General features: G+C 52.1%; 1 long non-coding RNA gene across 2 annotated transcripts; it reads left to right on the top strand.

Moving 5' to 3' along the window:
• Positions 1-3,274: 3,274 nt before the first annotated feature.
• On the top strand, positions 3,275-19,106 carry LOC121022914 (uncharacterized). Of its 2 annotated transcripts, XR_005787165.1 has the most exons (4): positions 3,275-3,970; positions 4,097-4,209; positions 6,659-7,599; positions 19,084-19,106. It is a non-coding gene; the product is annotated as an uncharacterized LOC121022914 (long non-coding RNA). The 2 variants fall into 2 exon arrangements; XR_005787164.1 differs by lacking the exons at positions 6,659-7,599; positions 19,084-19,106 and adding an exon at positions 13,752-15,895 and having other exon boundaries at positions 3,276-3,970.
• Positions 19,107-20,097: the final 991 nt, after the last annotated feature.

Genomic DNA, 20,097 nt, shown 5'->3' with positions numbered 1-20,097 from the left:
GGAAGCATGAAGAACCCGTTTCGCAGGTGGGAGCCTGAGTGGTGGCAGCTCTCGCCGCGGCTACGTGACAGAACTGGATGGACCCGCCAGCTTCCCAGGCCCTGCGCCAGACGCCCTCTTCGGCTAGCTGCAGCTCCACGGGCCGGCGGTTTGTGTCGGGGCCTCAGCCGAGCCGGTCCCTCGGTACCTCTCCTGATGCCCTTGTGCGGGAGGGCCCAATGGTGTCCGGAGGCCGGCCGAGGGCCTCAGTCCCACGAGCAAGGGGTCCGAGACCCCGGTCTTGCTGACATCACCACCACCCTCTGATGGTCAGGCTGGGAAACAGCCATGGCAGGCGGCAGACAGACAGATAGACTGGCCTGGCAGGCAGGAGGCAGAAACCAGCGGATGCTTTGGGCAACGCATTAGTTTCCTGGGGCCACCTTTTTTTTTTTTTTTTTTAATGCTCATTCATTTTTGAGACAGAGACAGAGCATGAGTGCGGGAGGGGCAGAGAGAGAGGGAGACACAGAATCCGAAGCAGGCTCCAGGCTCCCAAGCGGTCAGCACAGAGCCCAACGCGGGGCTCGAACCCACGAACCGTGAGCTCACGACCTGAGCTGAAGTTGGATGCTTAACCAACTGAGCCACCCAGGTGCCCCACTAAACGTGGACCACGAACCTAGGTAGCCTAAACAGCAGAGATCTATTGTCTCCTGCTTCTGGAGGCCAGAAGTCTGAGCTCCAGGCATCAGCACAGCCGTGCTCCCTCGAAAGCTGCTAGGGGAGGATGTGTTCCAGGGCTGTGTCCCGGCATCTAGTCGTCCCTGGGCTCGGGGCCTCAAATTCATGTCTTCAATGTGGCGTTCTCCCTGTGTGTCTGTCTTTCCCCCTTTCTATTACGGCACCCGCCATTGGATTGGAGCTCACCCTAATGACCTCATCCCAACTTAATCATCTGCAGAAACCTTTTTCCAAATAAGGTCACACTCACAAGTCCTGGGGCTGAGGACTTCGCGGTCTTTGGGGAACACAATTCAACCTATGACAGACGTCAACTCACAAGTGTATTGGGCAAGTTCTCTGTAAAAGGCACCGTGTCGGCCACTGAAGGGACATGGCCCCAGCCCTTAAGGAGCTGCCCACCCCCCTGCCCGGAGGGTAAGCACCGCCACATCTCGCTTACCAGCAACCTCGATGCAAAACCGAGTGCCTGAGTCATTTCTCAACTGAATTCATATTTTATTTGGCTCCAGTTCCCTCTGGGGTCCGGCTGCCTGCCAATGCTGCTCTGGGGCTCTCAGGCAGGGAGGCACCCCGAGGACCTTGACCCGGGGAATATGATAGTGAATGTGCAGAGCAGTAAGGATATTGAAACACATGCAGAACGGACATCATTTTCCTTGGCGCTTATGTGAACTTAAATGCAGCTCCTAAATCCAACAGCAAACTCCGCCCTGGCCCCTCCTCCACCCCCCCACCCCCACCCCCCACCCCCGCTGGACACCCTGTGATTCCCCCAGGGCTGAACAGCTGAGTGTAGCCTTCAGATGAAAAGCTGCCTCTCCTGATGTGAGCACAGGCGGGGGTGGGAAGGAGCCCTGGATGGGGGGGGGGGGGGGTGCGGGCAGATATCTGGGTTGTAAACCCAGTTCTGTCACCAACAAGCAGCATGACCTTGGGCAAATCCTGAACCCTGTGTGGCCTCTGCTCAGTGGCTAGGAGGCTCTAAGATCCCTCCCAGTGCCAAGATTCCAACTCCAGGGAGAGGGCAGGAGGGTCGTGGAGAATCCTCCCAAGGAGACTTACAAGACGCAGGACCCACTCGCCTTCAGTTCCCAAGGGGAAATTTTACCTGCTTATCGGGCCTCAGCTGCCCAGGGCCTCTGGGCGTGATTGGGCTCAGGTTGAACACAGCGAGGGCATTGTTTTCTCTGTGGGAAGTTTCAGATAAGGAGCGGGGCTCCACTAAGCCAGATCAGGACTCGGGTCCCACCTCACCTTATCTTGAGGCTCCAGCCAGCCCGGTCTCCACCCCCCCACCCCCCCCACCCCCCGCCCAGGGGTTCATTACAAGCTCAATATTTCCCTCCCGTGGAACATCTAGCCCTCCTCTCTGCCCACCCATCCCTTACAAACCAACTCAAGTTCCACCTCTTCCATGAAGCCTTCTCGGATACAACTCTATGTGGCAAATCAGTATCAGTTCTTCATTTCAGTCATAGAACATGTCGCCTGGATCGTATATTGAGGTCCAAATAATTTCTATGTCGCATTTTTTTTTCAACGTTTAATTATTTTTGGGACAGAGAGAGACAGAGCATGAACGGGGGAGGAGCAGAGAGAGAGGGAGACACAGAATCGGAAACAGGCTCCAGGCTCTGAGCCATCAGCCCAGAGCCTGATGCGGGGCTCGAACTCACGGACCGCGAGATCGTGACCTGGCTGAAGTCGGAGGCTTAACCGACTGCGCCACCCAGGCGCCCCTCTATGTCGCATTTAAATGCAGCTTCAAATATGCAAACCAAGAGATGTCACCAGCACATTGCCTTGCATTGAGTCTCTTGTCATGCGTCACACTGAGTGGTCCCTAGGACTTTTCAATCTGTAGACTTACGATACTCAGTTCTGGAAAAATTTTGTGTATTTTTACAAATTAGGAAGGAAGTTAACCTTCCTATTACGTTCTTTGTTCCTTCCAAAACTTCAATTTGAACATCCTGGATTTGTTTTCTCTCTCTCTCTCCCTTTTTTTTCTCTCTGAAATTCCCAGAACTGGAGGTCATGAAATACATATTGAAAGGATACTTCAAATCCCTGTACATTGTCAAAGTAGATCCACTCCAAAGCACATCATCATGAATTTTCAGGATACTGACGATAAAGAGAAGACTCTAAAAACTTTCAGAAAGGGGGCAACATTTAATAAGACGGATCACGGATCAGAATGGCCTCAGACTTCTCATTAATAACACTAGATGGTAGCAGTGCCTTCAAAACTCTGAGGGACAGCGGTTCCCAAGCAACAGTTATATACCCAGTGAAGCCGCTAAAACATTAGGGCAAAATGGGCGTGTTTAGATACGCACGGTCTCAAGCGTTCACCCCTTAAGCATCCTTTCTCAGGAAGCTGCTGGAAGGGAGACTTGATCAAAACAGGAGAACGAAGTAAGAAAGGAGAAGGAAAGGGAGCCAAGAAATGGGCTTCCGCCCAAGAAAGAGTCCATGGAGGGCACCTCCAGGATGCCCCCGCCCCGGTGGTGGTTGGGGGGGGGGGGTTGGGCAGCAGATATCAGTCCCCCTACATGGGAGAGGCCAGAAGGCCCTGGGGAAGAGTTTTTCCCAGACGCCAAAATTAATAGGATATCTAACATATCTGAATCTACACAACTTGCAAACCGGGAAGAATTGGGGGATAAAACAGTAACGAGTACATAGAGAGCTCGGCAAAAGCAAATGCAAGGCAATCGCGAAATCCAGAGAAAACAAAAAGTTACAGCAGAAGGAAAAATTAATCATGGCTCATCCGTGAATAGTAGTTAACTGTTACCTGAAACTCCGAAAATTACTCTAACCCAGAAGAAGTCACAACTGGGAGGATGAAGGGCCAGAAAGTCTAGGGTGCCAAGGGTGAAGAGACCGGAAGTGGAAGGGTGAAGGGTGAAGGAGACAGGAAGTCTAAGGGGGTGGAAAGTGATGAGATGATGGGTGCGTGCGTGTGTGTGTGTGTGTGTGTGTGTGTGTGTGTAGGAGACCAGAAGTGGAGGGGTGAAGGGTGAAGTGTGAAGGAGACCAGAAGCGTAAGGGGGTGGAAGGTGAGAGGTGAAGGAGACCGGAAGTAAAGGGGGTGAAAGGTGTACGAAGACAGGAAGTGTCAGGGGGTGAAGAGTGAAAAATGTAGAAGAGCCAGATTGTCACGGGCTATCCTCAGTTGCAAACACCCAGAGTGGAAAAAGCTAGAAATATAAGCCTGTTCTTTGGCGATAGGGAGGTAAGTAACAAAAGAATCAGCTAGAAGAGTTGAGCGCTCCCACTGTGGAGAGCAGGAAGTAGGGAGGGGGGAAATGCTCTTGTAAGTATTTGCCTTTAAACTGTGACGTTTTGGTACAAACCACAGAGAGGGAGACCCCGAGGAGTCGACTGGATGTGCCGTGTGCGGCGGCCGGACCTACTCGCCACCCTCGGGAGGGCCCCCAGCGAGCGTGGAGGACGGAACCCCCGCAATCACCGGTCAGTCTCGTCATTCACACCCCACGACTGCTGTGGCTCGGGGAGTGGGGAGTGAGGGGCAGAGGTGGGCCCTGGGAGGCCAGGGTTGGGCTGGGGTGCCGAGGGGCCTTCCGGGGGTCAGGGCAGCACCGGGTGGGCCCGCGCGTTCCGTGCTGTGGGGTCCGGCTCCGGTTTGGAGAGCCCCCAGCGCCCGGTGCCCCCCGGGGCCCAGGGAACCTCAGAGGCTGTCGGTCCCGCGACGGCCGCCAGGTGGCGCCAGAGCCCGCGCCAGCTCGCAGCCTCCGAGCCCTGCCTCCCGGGCGCCCAGGCCAAAGCCGGCTGGGGGGGGGGGGGGGGGGGGGGGGCCCCGGGTCTCCCGGTGAGCGTCTCCCTCACCCCCACCCCCACCCCCACCTCGGCATCTCCGGGGGAGATTTTTTCCCAGCGGAAAATTTCAAATACCTGCAAAAACAGACCGAACGGTATTACGAAAAGCTGATTCCGTTTCTCTTACTCCTCCGCCCGTGTCCCCACCACCCTGTTTGTTTCTAAAAGCGAATCTCAGACATCCCATCATTTCATCTGTAAATATCTCAGCTGGCAACTCTAGCAAAAAGGACGCAAAACAGGGGCGCCTGGGTGGCGCAGTCGGTTAAGCGTCCGACTTCAGCCAGGTCACGATCTCGCGGTCCGGGAGTTCGAGCCCCGCGTCAGGCTCTGGGCTGATGGCTCGGAGCCTGGAGCCTGTTTCCGATTCTGTGTCTCCCTCTCTCTCTGCCCCTCCCCCGTTCATGCTCTGTCTCTCTCTGTCCCAAAAATAAATAAACGTTGAAAAAAAAATTTAAAAAAAAGGACGCAAAACAGATCATAGTCGCATCATTGCCACAAACATTGAACAAACGGAAGGCCTGGGTCAGGAATGCGGGGAATGGGGAAGGGGGCAGGCATCTTCAGGATCAGGTAGGGAGCCAGGAGCGCCAGACGTGACACGGGGTGGCTTGTCTGCGGGAGAGGAAGCCCCCCTCCCCGGTGCTCACCGCGGACTCCTGCAGCGCTGGGTCAGATGGACGATGTGAGGAGCAGGCTGGGGGGCCCTGGTCCTGCCCACCCCTCCCCACCCCTGGACACTCTCTTCTGCCACCAGACATTTTCAGTTCAGCTGGACAGTGAGGGGAATGTGAAGGAAAACTAGGAATGCGGATCGCCAGTCCCTTCAGGGGCTTTTCTGTCTCGTCCCATAAATTCCGTGCTTTTCTTTTCTTTTCTTTCTTTTTTTTACCTTTATTTATGTTGAGACAGAGAGCCCGCCAGCGGGGGAGGGGCAGAGAGGGAGAAAGAGAACCCCAAGCAGGCTCACGCTGGCTGCCAGCCCAGAGCCCGACGTGGGGCTTGCTTGAACCCACGAATCCTGAGATTATCATGACCTGAGCCGAAATCGAGTCGGACGCTTAGCCGACCGAGCCACCCAGGTGCCCCAATTCAGTGCTATCCTTAAGGCTTAAATCCTGGGCGCCTCTCTCTACTCAGCTGGTCCAACGTGCCTGAAGGACCGCCCAGCCCATCTCTCCTACCCCTCCTGACTCCCTCCTGGAGCTGATCCTCCCCTGGGTGACTGAAGCCGAGGACCTGGGCCTCTCTGCTCCTCCCTTGTGTCTTTTTACATCTCTGCATTTTATGGCCAGCCACTCCCAGGAGCGGGGGTGGGGGGGTAGGAGGTGTGTGAGGGGGGTGACAGCAAGCACATAAGGCCCGTTGTCAAGCCTTGAATTTCCCCTGATCTCCAGCAGAGCTGCTGCACGGAGCTCTAAGGTGGGCTGGGGGTCACGGACCCAGGCTGAGGCCTAGCTCTGCCCGACAAGCTGGCTGGCCTTGAACAGGCTCCTTCACCTTGCCCGGGTGCAGGGCGGAGACAGGGGTACCAATAGTAGTTCTGAAGCTCCGAGGGACAATCTTCAGTGCTGAACTCAGTGCACGGCCCTCGGCGACGTTCTCATTAAAGGGGCCGCTCCCCGAGCCCCTCCTCCGACTGGCCGCTCGCTCCAGGATCTTTCTGCTCATTCATTCCTCCCTCTCGACGAGCGTGTGTCGAGCACCTACTGTGTGCTAAGCACTAGGGATGCTGCGGTGAGCAAAACGGAGCTGATGCCTGCCCCCGCCCAGCGCTGGGTTTGAGAAGACACAGTCCAGCAGGGGCCACGCGGGTCGCGAGCGGGCAGTGCGGGTTGGGGGGGTGGGTGCGGCCTTCTGGAGGAGCGGGGCTTTCCCAGGTGAGATGTGCCGGCGGGTGGCCCCGAGCTGGGCTCACCTGACCTGTTCAGGCTAACCTGGGGAAGGCCCAGGCTCTCTCCTGACCCCCCCCCCGGGCCCCGCCCCCCCAGGGGAAAGGGTGTCCCTGCTGGTTCCCTGACACCGTGCCCAGCATGGACCCCTCTCTCTCCTTGGTGTCATGCTGCTTGCTCTCTTCTCCCAGCTCAGGTGGTGGAAAACGGGGCCCCGGAAGCTTGAGGAAGCTCATTGCAGCCCAGCCCCCCCGGGGAGACACTGAGTCCATCAGAATTCCCGTCTGCCACCCTCGACCGGTCATCGGTGGCCCGTCGGGCCGCGGGGCCCCCCTGCAACCGTAAGGACGCAGGGAGAAGTGGGCGAGTGCGGAGGGCCTGGCTCCCCTGGTGCTCCTCCGAGCCCACCAGCAGGACGTTCTCTTCCCCCACCCAAGGGGGCCCACTGCGCTTTGCGTAGATAAGGAAAACCGAGGCACGGGGAGGTGGGTTCGTTTCCTGCGGCTGCCGTCACGTGTCACCACAAACTTAGCAGTTTAGAAGCACAGACATATTCTCTCTCCGAGGCTGACATCAGGATGGCAGGGCCGTGCTCCCGCCGGAGGCTCCAGGGGCGAGGCTCCTCCGTGCCTCTTGTAGCTTCTGGCGGCTGCCGGCTCTCCTCGGCTCGTGGTCACGGTCACTCCAGTCTGCAAGGTCCGTCTCAGCTCCACCTTCGTGGTGCCTTCTGCCCTGGATGTGCATCAGGTCCCCACCCCCCTCCCCCACCCCGCCTCTCTCTTCTGAGGACATTTGTGATTACATTTGGGGCCGCCAGATATAACCCGGGACAGGCTCTCCATTGTCAGGATCCTTAATTTAGTCCCAACAGCAAAGGCCCTTTTCCAAATAAGGTAACATTTGCAGTTCACACTCGTTAGGACCTGGTGTTCTTTGGGAGCCTCTGTCAGTCCCCGATGGGGAGTCCGTAACTTGCTCAATGTCACACAGCGGATTAAGTGGCGAAGCTAAACCCCAGTCTGCCAGCCAGACTGAAAACCCCCTGCTCTTAATACGTTCTTATTCCCTTGTGCTCCGGAAGTTTCTTTGGTTTCTTCTTTTTCAATGTTTATTTGTTTTTGAGAGAGAGAGAGTATGCGTGCACGGTAGTGGGGGCAGGACAGAGAATGTGGGGACAGAGGATCTGAAGCGGGCTCCTTTGCTGACAGCAGCTAGCCCCACGGTGGTGGTGGTGGGGGGAGCTCGAACTCATGACCTCAGGAGCCGTGAGATCGTGACCTCAGCCGAAGTTGGATGCTCAACCGACTGAGCCACCCAGGCGCCCCGTGCTCCAGAAGTTTCTATTCAGAGCCCACCCTCAGAACAATGTGTTCCCTCCTCAGCCCTGGTCGCCCGACCGGTCACGTGGGTTGAGGGATACCGTCAAAGCTTGCCTGCCGTAAGGCATTTCCTCTCCTGGCCTTTCCCAGCCCAAGTCCGTAACCCTGCTGAGAGCTCAGGGTACTCGCAGGGACAATCTGTGGAGCAGTGGAGGCCGTCATCCCGTTCATTCACTCATTCCTTCGCGCCACAGGTATTTGGCATCACCTGTCAGGAGTGCCGGGATCAGGAAACATCCTGGCTGACCCACGGTGGGCAGGGCTGGGGAAACCACAGTGGAGTTTGGGGAGAGCGGAGCCTGAGGACGCTGAGGACCGCGTCTCATCCTTCTCTTGTATCTCCAAAACCAGAACCAGAAAGGGGGAGCCACGTAAAATCAAGCGCTGAATTAATGAAACTCACGTTGATCGTCAGTTGCTGTTACTGTTAGCAAAAGAGATAACCGGTGTGTTATCTCCTGATGGAAGAACACGGCATGGCCTCCCCGTGGTGCAACCAGCAAGATCCGGCCTGGGAGGGGCGCCTGGGGGGCCCAGTCGGTTAAGCATCGAACCTCGGGCTCAGGTCAGGATCTCATGAGCCCCGCGTCGAGCTCTGTGCCGACAGCTAGGAGCCCGGATCCTGCTTCGGATTCTCTGTCTCCCTCGCTCTCTGCCCCTCCCCCACTCATGCTCTGCCTCTTTTCTCTCTCAAAAATAAACATGAAAAAACTGAAAAAAAGAGAGAGAGAGAGAGAGAGAGAGAGAGAGAGAGAGAGAGAGAGAGACCCAGGCTGGGAGACACCCTACAGGGCAAATGACCCAGTTCCTTCACAGGTGCGTGTGCTCGTACATGCACACACACAAACACACATACCCACTGAGTCAAGAAACCTATGGGGTAAAAGAAGCTTGACAGACGTATCCAGCGATTTCAACACATGAACTTATTTGAATCCTGATTCAGGGGCATCTGGGTGGCTCGGTCGATGAAGCGTCCAGCTTTGGCTCAGGTCATGATCTCACGGTTCATGGGTTCGAGCCCCGTATCAGGCTCTCTGCTCTCAGCCCAGAACATGCTCCATATCCTCTGTCCCCCTCTCTGCCCCTCCCCTGCTGGCTCTCTCTCTCTCTGTCTCAAAAATGGATAAACTTTAAAAAAAAAATACTTTGAATCCTGATCCAAACAAGCAAGATATTTTTAAAAAGACATTTGTCAGACAATTAGATATTTAAATACTGAGTATTTGCTGAAATTAAGAAAGTGTTAATTTTTTAGGTGTGATGATGGTATTAAGGTTTTATATTTTAAAAACTTCTATTTTATATTTATATATTCTATTTGTGTAATAAATACATTTATATATTTTATGTACTAGGTGCATTTAAATACATTTATATAAAATATTTTAATTTTTATTAAATATTTTATGTGTCTATATCTTCATGTTTTATATTTTTATATTATTTTTAAATATTTAAAATATTTTGTATTTTTATAATTTTAGTTTTTAAAACTTTTAATGTTTTATAAAATAGATGTTCAAGGTTTTTCATAAAATCTTTATATACTGGGGTGCCTGGGTGGCTCAGTCGTTTGAGTGTCCAACTTCAGCCCAGGTCATGATCTCACAGCTCATGAGTTCAGGCCCTGGGTCAGGCTCTATGCTGACAACAGAGCCCAGAGCCTGCTTCAGATCCTGTGTCTCCCTTTCTCTCTTCACCTCCCCTGCTTGCACTGTCTCTCTCTTTCTTTCTCTCTCGCAAAAATAAAATTAAAATTAAAAAAAAAACTTTATATATTAAGTTAAAAACATTTTTTAAATTATTTTTAAATTACATATTAAATTAAAAGACAAACCTTTGGGGCGCCTGGGTGGCGCAGTCGGTTAAGCATCCGACTTCAGCCAGGTCACGATCTCGCGGTCCGTGAGTTCGAGCCCCGCGTCAGGCTCTGGGCTGATGGCTCGGAGCCTGGAGCCTGTTTCCGATTCTGTGTCTCCCTCTCTCTCTGCCCCTCCCCCATTCGTGCTCTGTCTCTCTCTGTCCCAAAAATAAATAAAAAACGTTGAAAAAAAATTAAAAAAAAAAAAGGACAAACCTTTACTTTTTAGAGCTACACACTGAAACATTTACAGATGAAATAATATGAAGTCAAGGATTTTCTTTAAGAAAATATAAGGAGGGGCTCCTGGCTGGCTCAGCCGGTGAAGCATGCGACTCTTGATCTTGGGTAGTAAGTTCGAGCCCAGGTGGGTGTCAAGTTTACTTAAAAAGAAAATCCAGGGGCACCTGGGTGGCTCAGTCAGTCAAGCATCTGACTTTGGCTCAGGTCATGACCTCGCGGTATGTGGGTTCAAGCCCCGAGTTGGGCTCTGGGCTGGCAGCTCGGAGCCTGGAGCCTGCTTCGGATTCTGTCTCCCTCCCTCTGTTTCCCTCTCTCTCTGCCCCTCTGTGTCTCTCGCCCTCTCAAAAAAAAAAATAATAAAAAAAATATATATATACATACATATATGTATATATGTATGTATATATATATATATAAACATTAAAAAACACTAAAAAGAAAAAAAGAAAAAAAATCCAAGGAAGGGGAGTGCTTAGGAGCATAGATGAAACAGAACCAGCAGTGAGTGCGAGCTGAGCAATGGCTCCCGGGGGGCGGGGTTCATTAAACCAGCCAGTCTACTTGTATGTAGGCTAATTTTTTTTTTTAACGTTTATTTATTTTTGAGACAGAGAGAGACAGAGCATGAATGGGGGAGGGTCAGAGAGAGGGAGACACAGAATCTGAAACAGGCTCCAGGCTCTGAGCTGTCAGCACAGAGCCCGACGCGGGGCTCGAACTCACGGAGTGTGAGATCGTGACCTGAGCCGAAGTCGGCCGCTTAACCGACTGAGCCACCCAGGCGCCCCTAGGCTAATTTTTTGATACAAAAAAGTTAAAGGTTTTTTAAAAAGACAAAAGCACAAGGGCATTCAAGAGCTGTTTAAAGAGTTTTCCTGTTCAATTCTTTTTTTTTTTTAATTTTAAAAAATGTGTATTTTTGAGAGAGAGACAGTGTGAGTGAGGGAGGGGCAGAGAGAGCCACAGGATCCAAAGCAGGCTCCAGGCCCTGAGCGGTCAGCCCAGAGCCTGACGCGGGACTAGAACTCACCAGCAGTGACATCATGACCTGAGCCAAAGTCCGACACTTAACTGACTGAGCCACCCAGGTGCCCCTCCTGTTCAATTTTTTTACTGAAACTCCCCGCCCCGCCCCCTCCTGCCAGCATCCACAGCTGAGCGCGCGGTCATCTTCCCGCGGGGGCCACAAGGGGGCGCGTGTCCGCCCCCACCCCAGCAAGACCTGCTCAGGTAGAGCAGCAGGTAAAACTTGTATCCCGAGGCCAAGCCAGCCAGGTTCCTCTTATTGAGAGGATAGCTCTAGACTGAAAGGGCCGGGAGGGTGGTAAAGCCCCTCGTCGCTATCCTGCCACCAGCACACTCTGCCGCGTCCCTGTCCCTTCTCGGGCACCTTCCCGGTAGGATCCCTACTGTTAGAAGAGCAAGGAACATCCCCATCGAGGCAGGATGCCTGTGTTGGGCCAGACTCCAGTGGGAGGAGCCAGCTGCCCTCCACAGGTGCTTTCGAAGTTAGAAGTGGGGGCTTCCACAGATTCGCCAGAAGTCTCCTAAAATGCTAGAGAGTCCAGGCTCGGGAAGTAAGGTTGTGACACCCCTGGAGCTGAGAGCCCCCCCCTCCCCGCCCCCGCTTGTGGCCACACCCACAAGTCTCCTGGGCCTTCTGGAACAAGATGATGAGAAATGAAACAGAAAGCATCTGTCTCGAGGCTTAAAAGCAGTCATTTCAGCAATCTCAGCAGGTGGGGGAGACAGGTCAGGGGGGCTCTGTGCCCACCAGGAGAGAACACGGAGGACACAGGACACCCCCAGCTTGCCGGGCACGATGCTGAAGGCCGGTGCTGCGGGACTGGCAATGTACCAAAAGCAGGCCACGGCTCAAAGCCGGAAGCCCATCCTTCCCTGGATCAGGGTGGTTTGCCTACATTGTATCTGGCTGCCAGTAAAAAACTGAAACATAAAACCCACAGCCTCTTTTTCAAATCCAATGTCCAGAATTCAATAAAAACTACCAGGCGTGTGCTCCAAACAAATGAGCAAAACATCTGAATGAACATCTGACCAAAGAAGATAGACAGGTGGCAAGTGAGCCCATGAAAAGGTGCTCACCATCAGTAGTCCCTAAGAAACATAAACGCAAGTTAAAACGAGATACCACTACACGCCCACGGAAATGGCTACAATAAAAACACTGACTGTATCAAGTGTTGGTGAAGAGGGGGAACCAGAAAACTCGCCCTGCTCAATAATAACCACTTGGGAACACGGTTGGTAGTTGATTTAAAAATGAGACATTTGTCCCAGCCATTCCTCATTTAGGTATTTGCCCAAGAGAAATAAAAACATGTGTCTTTGAAGAGACTTATACAAGAATGTCCAGAGCAGTTTTTTTTTTTAAATAGCCCCGGGGCGGGCGCCTGGGTGGCTCAGTTGGTTAAGCCTCCGACTTCGGCTCAGGTCATGATCTCATGGTCTGTGGGTTCGATCTGGCATCGGGCTCTGTGCTGATGGCTCAGAGCCTGGAACCTGCTTCATGTTCTATGTCTCCCTCTCTCTCTGCCCCTCCCATACTCATGCTGTCTCTCTCTGTCTCTCAAAAATAAATAAACATTAAAAAAAATAGCCCCGGGGCACCCGGGTGGCTCAGTTGGTTAACTGTCTGACTCTTGGTTTCAGCTCAGGTCATGACCTCACAGTTTTGTGGGTTCGAGCCTTGCATCGGGCTCTGTGCTGATGGTGTGGAACCTGCTTGGGATTCTCTCTCTCCCTCTCTCTCTGTCACTCTCCTACTCACGCTGTCTCTGTCTCTCAAAATAAATCAACTTAAAAAAAAAAATAGCCCCAAACTGGAAACAACTCAAATGTTCACCAACAAGTGTATCTCCTGGAATAATACTCAACAATAAAAAGGAACAAGCTATTGATTCATACAACTACACAAATGAATCTCAAAATAATTGTGCTGAGTGATAGAAGCCAGACCAAAAAAGAGCACATAGCATATGATCTGATTTATATAAAATTCTAGAAAATGAAAACTGAGCTGTAAATGATAGTGGTTGCCTGGGGATGAGGGGAAGGATATAGAGAGGGATGCATCCCCTAAGGGACACAAGGAAATTTGGGGAAGTATATTAGTCAGGGTCCTCCAGAAAAACAGAACCAACACATTATGTTCACACGTGAATATATATTCAGCATAATTCGTTCCAGAAGCATGCTTGTAATCCAAAGCACTTGTATACCAAAGCGAATTTCCCCATAAGAAATAATGGAAACTCAGATGATTCGTTCTACAACCCAAAATATTCATATAAGAATGATTACAATACTATAACGTAATACAAAAGAATAAAGAAAATACAAAATATAAAGAACAATAAACAACCTGCACTTCCCTTTGAAAGCCTTCGTGGCTGGTGCGAGGGAAAGAGAGGAGGGCTATTGTGTAGGACAACTTTCACTATCACGAAAGGAATCACCACTCTCTATTGGCTCAATGGAACCTTTTTCTTCTCCTGCAACCTTATCCAATGGCCCCTGCTTTTGCCTTTTTTTGAGGATTTTGCGGAACCGTGACATCGCGTTGGCGATCACCCACAATCCCGCAGCCGGAGAGAGAGAAGAACCATTGGCTCAGTGGTGATCGTGTGACATCTGGCATCACGTAGTACTCGGATTGCAAGGCATCTCTTGTTTTTCAAGTTAAGATTGATTGGAAATGTTTGCTCGCCTTGGGGAACACTCGCAGAACGAGGTGGTCGAAATCCAAGGTTTTACTGTATTTTGTGTTCCCCACAGGAGGTGATAACTGCTACAGGGAGGAACAGCCCTGAAAGACAGTGGTGAAGGGAAAGCCTCCCAGTAGACACATTTTGGCCAACCTGGTTGTGTGCTTCGGAGGAAAGGTGGTTTGGGGTCAAGGTCGACACTGACTGATGACTCATGGGTCATAGATTCGCTGGCTGGTCGGGAACCTTGGATGGTCGAGATCGGAAGGCTTGTGAGCAGGAAGTCTGGGAAAGAGTTACATGGAGATGGAAGTCCCTGGATGAGCATCATGTGACGCTACAAGGTATGGAAGTTCCCAGCTGGGGCCCCCACTGCAGAGCACCCTAGCAGGGGTGCTTGCTAATCACGCTAATGAAGGGATCGCTCTTTCCCGAGAATGTCGGTCAGCCCGTTTCCCCTCTCACCGCGGTGCATCCTCAGTAAGTACCCTTCGCTAGGACCCACACGGGTATCATCTCCATTGAGGTCTCAGACTGCTAAATACTAGCAAAGACCAACCCCGAATCCCCGAGGTTGCACCTTCCGGAAGCTGGCGGACCAGGCCGGTAACTTGTATTGCTTCTTCATGGAGAAATTGGCTCTCTTAGGAGCGGGGTCCTGTTCCGGGTCCAGACTTGCTTTTCTTTACTGGCAGCGTGCCAGCACCACCACTTGGAGATTTTCAGAGTGCCCTGCTCATTGTCATGGTAACCCACACACCATCATCTCCAGCCAAGAAACTCGTTATACGGCAAAAGGCATGTGGCACTGAGTTCATGCCAATGGAATTCCCTGGCCTGTGCACGGCTCCCGAGATACTCAGTGGCACTTGTGTGGATGGACTGAGGAAATGGCCTGCTGAGGGCTCAGCTGGGGCACCAGCGGGAGTATGTGGGATCTCTCCGGGAGACACCACGTGTATTCGCTGCCGTTTCCCCCATGGCCAGAATACACAGGTTCTGTACTTTGACAGGCTGCCCCTGGAGTCTCGAACTGGTCTGGAGCGTAGCCTGGGGAGGAAATGTTGGAGATCTGAAGAGAAGATGTGACATAGTCACTTAGGTTTGTTAGATGTGCGCAAGGACCAGGGTGGAGGCCGAAGGGGCCCCCGTCGCTTTTTCACCAACCAGTCCTCTTACAGAACGTTCGCTTCCCCCGTAACGCTGGGCTCAGCGCTCGAGAAGGAAGGTTCCCCGGAGAGCACAGTCTTGATCCCGTTAAACCGGAAGGTCAGGTCGGTGACTTGTGGGCTTCTTGACCGAGCCCGAGCCCGCATCGAATGCGAATGGGGTTCGCTGTACTGGCCGGGATAAGGAGGACTCTCCCTGCACCAGAGGACTCGCCAGAGCACGGCAGGGTCTCCCCGTCCAAAAACCGGCCAATAGGAAACCGCGGTGACTCAGGGAGGACAGGACAGCTAAGAATTTGGATTCCGTGGGAATGAAGATTTGCACCACCCTGAGAAGTGAAACCCAGAGGGCCGCAGTGCTGCCAAGAGGTAAGGAAGTCGGTGCAGGCAGCGAGAGGAGGGAGCCAAGAGTGCCACCCCAGGTCTGGAACCAGCAGCAAGTGGGCTCTTCCCCCCCCTTTCCCTGTTGCCTTCCGTGAAGAACAATGTTGGCCACTAACGCCGTCGTTTGGATTCGCGTTGCAAGTATGACGCAGCTGACACTACCCACTGCAGTCGATGCCTGATGGGACTTGGTGTTTCCCCAGGGTGGGGGGCCACAGGATCCAGTCGTCGAAATAAAGGACAAGGACTCTCTCTGCCCCTCCGGATTCATTTTCCATCCTTTTCTCGCCTGCTGGTGTCCAGGAGGCTGACCGCTATAGAATCCACTCTCCAGACCCTCTCATCTTCTGGCCTCCAGTTGGATTTGACCAATGGAGTCATGAGCAGGAGATCATAGGTTTGGAGGAAACAGATCAGGGGATTTGTCACGGTTTTGACAGTGCTCGCTTGGCCCTGAAGCCCCGGGGCGGGCAGACCCTCTTCCACAGCCCTGACCCCCACATGGTAATGGGAGCATCATCCCTTTCTTGTCCCCTTGGTCCCCCTTTGGTGCTTGTATCTAGGTGTCTTATTATCATTATTTTCCCTTAGCCCTGCCTGTGTCTCATAAAGAGGCCCTTCATTAACTTTCTTCAATTAAACCTTCTTTCTGTGCCATATACTTCCTGCTGGTGGCCTCACTGATCCTGGGACCTTTAAGTAATTCACCTTCACTGAAGCATAAAGTTCGTGGTGGGAGGAAATGGTGAGAAATGAAGTTGTACAGGGAGGGTGGCCAATTATGAGAAGCTTTGTGCACTGGGATCGTGTAAGCTTCACGAGGCATTGAGCAAACTATCTAACCCCTTTGTGCCTCTGTTTCACCGCCTATAAAATAAGGGCAGTGACAGGATGTATCTTTCGGGTGACCATGAAACATTGAAAACAGTGCCTGGCACAGAAAGTGATCAACAGCATCAGGGACAGTGATGCACTGCAGGGCTTTAAGCAAGGAAGTGACCGGGTCAGATGTGGTGATCCAAAAAGCTCTTCTGGGGGAAATGTGGAGAAGACATGGGGTTTGTAAGTGACCAGGTGGAGTGGAGCAAGACTGGAGGCAAGAACACCAGTAACGAGACTACTGCAATGGTCTTAGCAAAATGCATACATACAGAATAAAATTGAGATGTACCATCCAAAAAAGAGACCAGGAAAGAAAAAGATACAGAATACAAGAAATGGGACTGCTGGCACAATATCCGGGACCTTTAGGTAGTTCAGTTTTGCGAAAGCATAACGTGCAAGGTGAGGGTGATGGTAGAGCTGTACCCCCTCCCGCTCCAGACCTACAGCGACTGAGTTCAAGAGAGAATCCTCCTAGCTTGCTGTCACTCTCTCCAGCACCCCTGAAGTCTTCATTCTTGATACCTTGAATGTCCACATAGAGGAAACTTCCAGCACCCTGGCCTCCGTTTCTTAAGCCTCTCCTCCTCCAGTGACTCTGTCCTCTATCCTCTGCCTCAGCCACTCATTTTCATAGTCTTACCCTAGACCTCATTGTTACCAATAACTGCAGCCTTCCCATGCCTCCGTCACCATCCGTATCTTCTTCTCAGCTCACTCCTCTGAAGTCTTCTCCCCCGAACTCAACATTAGCTGATGAGCGTGCCCCCTACGTCACCGAGGAAATAGCAGCAGTGAGCAGAGAGCTCCCGTAGGCCCCCGCAACTGCCAGCGTCTGGGCCTCTATGCTCCTTCTCCCCTTCCGTTCTCTGCCGGCTCATCCCAGAGACCCCGATTTAATGTGCTGAGCGCGGCCTAGGTCTGGGGACCTTGAAACGCTCCCCGGATGATTTTATTTTATTTTATTTTATTTTATTTTATTTTATTTATTTTTTTCAACTTTTTTTGGGGGGGGGGACAGAGAGAGACAGAGCATGAACGGGGGAGGGGCAGAGAGAGAGGGAGACACAGAATCGGAAACAGGCTCCAGGCTCCGAGCCATCAGCCCAGAGCCCGACGCGGGGCTCGAACTCACGGACCCCGAGATCGTGACCTGAGCTGAAGTCGGACGCTTAACCGACTGCACCACCCAGGCGCCCGTCCCCGGATGATTTTAATGTACATCCCACGTTGAAAACTGCTACTGAGGATGCGTGGCCTGTGCTCTCCCCCTTGAGCTGCTCAAGGAGATTGCTCCAGGAGTCTTTCTCTCCCTCCGAGCATCGCGTTGGTTCACCCCCCCCCCCCCCCCCCGCTCTTTCCTCCCAGCTACAAACATGCTGCTGATTCCTCTAATTTAGGGAAAAACTTCTCCACCCCCCTTCTTCCTCCAATTACTGCCCCACTTTTCTACTCCCCTTCGTGACGCATTTCTCTAAAGGGTTGTCTGTATTTGTGTCTGTAATTCCTTTTCTCCCATTGGCTCTCCAGGCTTTGCCCTGCGGGCCCACCAAAGCTCTTGTCGTCAAGTTCGCCAATGGCTGCTTCACTGCTGTGGCCTGTGGCCGATTCCCAGGCTTCCACTTGAGAGGTCATCCACGATATCCGACCCAACTGATCACTCCTTTCGCCCTAGAATGCTTCCTTGACTCGGCTTCCAGGACACAACATGCTTCCTGCTTTCCTCCTAATTCATGATGAATGCATCTCAGCATCCTTCCGGCTCACCCCTCATGGGGGTTGCTCGGCATGGCAGCCACATGGGTCCATCCTGTCTGTCCTTGCTCAAATCCTCCAGCGGTTTCCCATCTCATTCAGAGTAGGACACAAAGTCCTCAAAATAGCCCACAAGGCCCTGCATGCCTCACCGCCCCCCCCCCCCCCCATACACACAGATGCCAGGACCTCCGGGACCTCGGCACCCTCCAGCTACATTGCAGCCTCCTCTAACACACCAGACCCGTAAATCCAGGGACTGTGCCCTTGGTGTCCCCCTCCCTTCAAGGCAAACTTCCAATCTCCCTTCTCTGCTGGGTTTTTTTTTAATTAACCTTTTTTTTTTTTTTTTTTTTTAAAGTAAGCCGTACGCCCAATGTGGGGCTCGAACTCACAACCCCAAGGTCAAGAGTCGCATGCTCTCCCAAGTGAGTCAGCCAGGCGCCCCTGAACTTTTTATTTTGGGATAATTGTACATTCACATGAAGTTGTAAGCAATAAGGCAGAGAGAGGCCTTGTGTATTCCTCCTCCGGTTTTCGCCGATGGTAACATCTTGCACCACAGGTACAATGTGACCACGAGGCTATCACTGTGGTAGGGTTGTATTCATTGCCGGTGGCTACTGTAACAATTATCACCAACTGGGTGACTTAAAACAATAGCGATTTGTTCTCCCACAGTTCCGGAGGCCAGAACTTCTAAATCGAGGTTTAGGCAGCGCCCTACTCCCTCCAGAGGCTCTAGGGGAGAATCCGTCCCTTGCTTTGTCCAGCTTCTGGTGGCTGCTCTGCCCCATCTGTCTCTCTCCAGCTTCACACCACTTTCTCCTGTGTGTGCGCGCAGTCTCCTGCCTCCCTCTTATAAGGTCACTTGTGAGGGCGTTTAGGGCTCACAGGATAATCCAGGATAATCTCCCCATCTCAAGATCCTTAATCTAATTACCTCCGCAAAGGTCTTTTCTCCTAATAAGGTAACACTGACAAGTTCTGAGCGTTAGGGTATGGACATGTCTGGGAGCTGCCATCAGCCTAGCCCGACCGTGCAGATGTGGAACATTCCTGGCATCTCAGAACTCCTCAAATTGCCTTTTGAGTGTTGAATTTTGTCAAATGCTTTTTCTTTCCTTTTTTTTTTTTTCATTTTTCAAAAATGTTTATTAATGTATTTTGAGAGAGAGAGAGAGAGCCAGCGTGTGCATGAGCAGGGAGGAGCAGAGAGAGAGAGAGAGAGAGAAAATCCCAAGCAGGCTCCCCATGTCAGCACAGATCCCAACTCGGGGCTCGATCTCGTGAACCATGAGATCATGACTTGAGCCAAAATCCGGAGTCGGACACTTAACCAACTGAACCACCCAGGCGCCCCATTAAAACCTTTTTCTGCATCAATTGATGTGATTTTGTGATTTTTTTTTCTTCTTTAGCTTGTTAATAGGGCAGATTACATTGATTGATCTCTGAATATTGAACCGGCCCCAGAGGCCTGGGATGAACATCCCACGTACTTTTCTTCCCCGTGGTCCATTTCTGCCATTTGAAGGTGAACTCTAAATGGGGACAAACCTTCTGGCTCCTTCTGTTCATTGCGGTCTCCCGGTACCTGAACAATGCCAGGCATGGGGTAAGCACTCAGTACCTGTTCGGTGAGCGAATAAAAGAGCAGTAGCGAGGTGAAGGCAATTCCCCAGATTATATTCAGAGGAGATCCCAGGATAACAGCTGCAGGCAACCGGCCCAGACCCAAATAGGTCGGAAGGCTCCAGAAGAGCCTGTTGAATCTGATGCCCTGAGAGGGCATTTAGATAGTCAGCAGAGACTTGGGCTGGGTTTATAAGTACACAGAAAGCTAAGGAAACAAACAAACAAGAATTCTTTTTAAAAATTTTTTTTCAACGTTTTTTATTTATTTTTGGGACAGAGAGAGACAGAGCATGAATGGGGGAGGGGCAGAGAGAGAGGGAGACACGGAATCGGAAACAGGCTCCAGGCTCTGAGCCATCAGCCCAGAGCCCGACGCGGGGCTCGAACTCACGGACCGCGAGATCGTGACCTGGCTGAAGTCGGACGCTTAACCGACTGCGCCACCCAGGCGCCCCAAGAATTCTTTTTTAAAGAGATCGTTATTACCGTCGTATATCCATACCGTGGAATACTATTCCTAACAGCAGTAAGCCATCAGGCCACAAGAAGAAGATATGAATGGGGGAACCTTAAGTGCATATTACTCTG

This window comes from Herpailurus yagouaroundi, unplaced genomic scaffold (genome assembly GCF_014898765.1).
Source record: "Herpailurus yagouaroundi ecotype Mexico unplaced genomic scaffold, PumYag 483, whole genome shotgun sequence".
NCBI classification, from domain to species: domain Eukaryota; kingdom Metazoa; phylum Chordata; class Mammalia; order Carnivora; family Felidae; genus Herpailurus; species Herpailurus yagouaroundi.
Note: the sequence above shows the minus strand (reverse complement) of the source record. Positions and strands in the feature narration are given on the sequence as shown.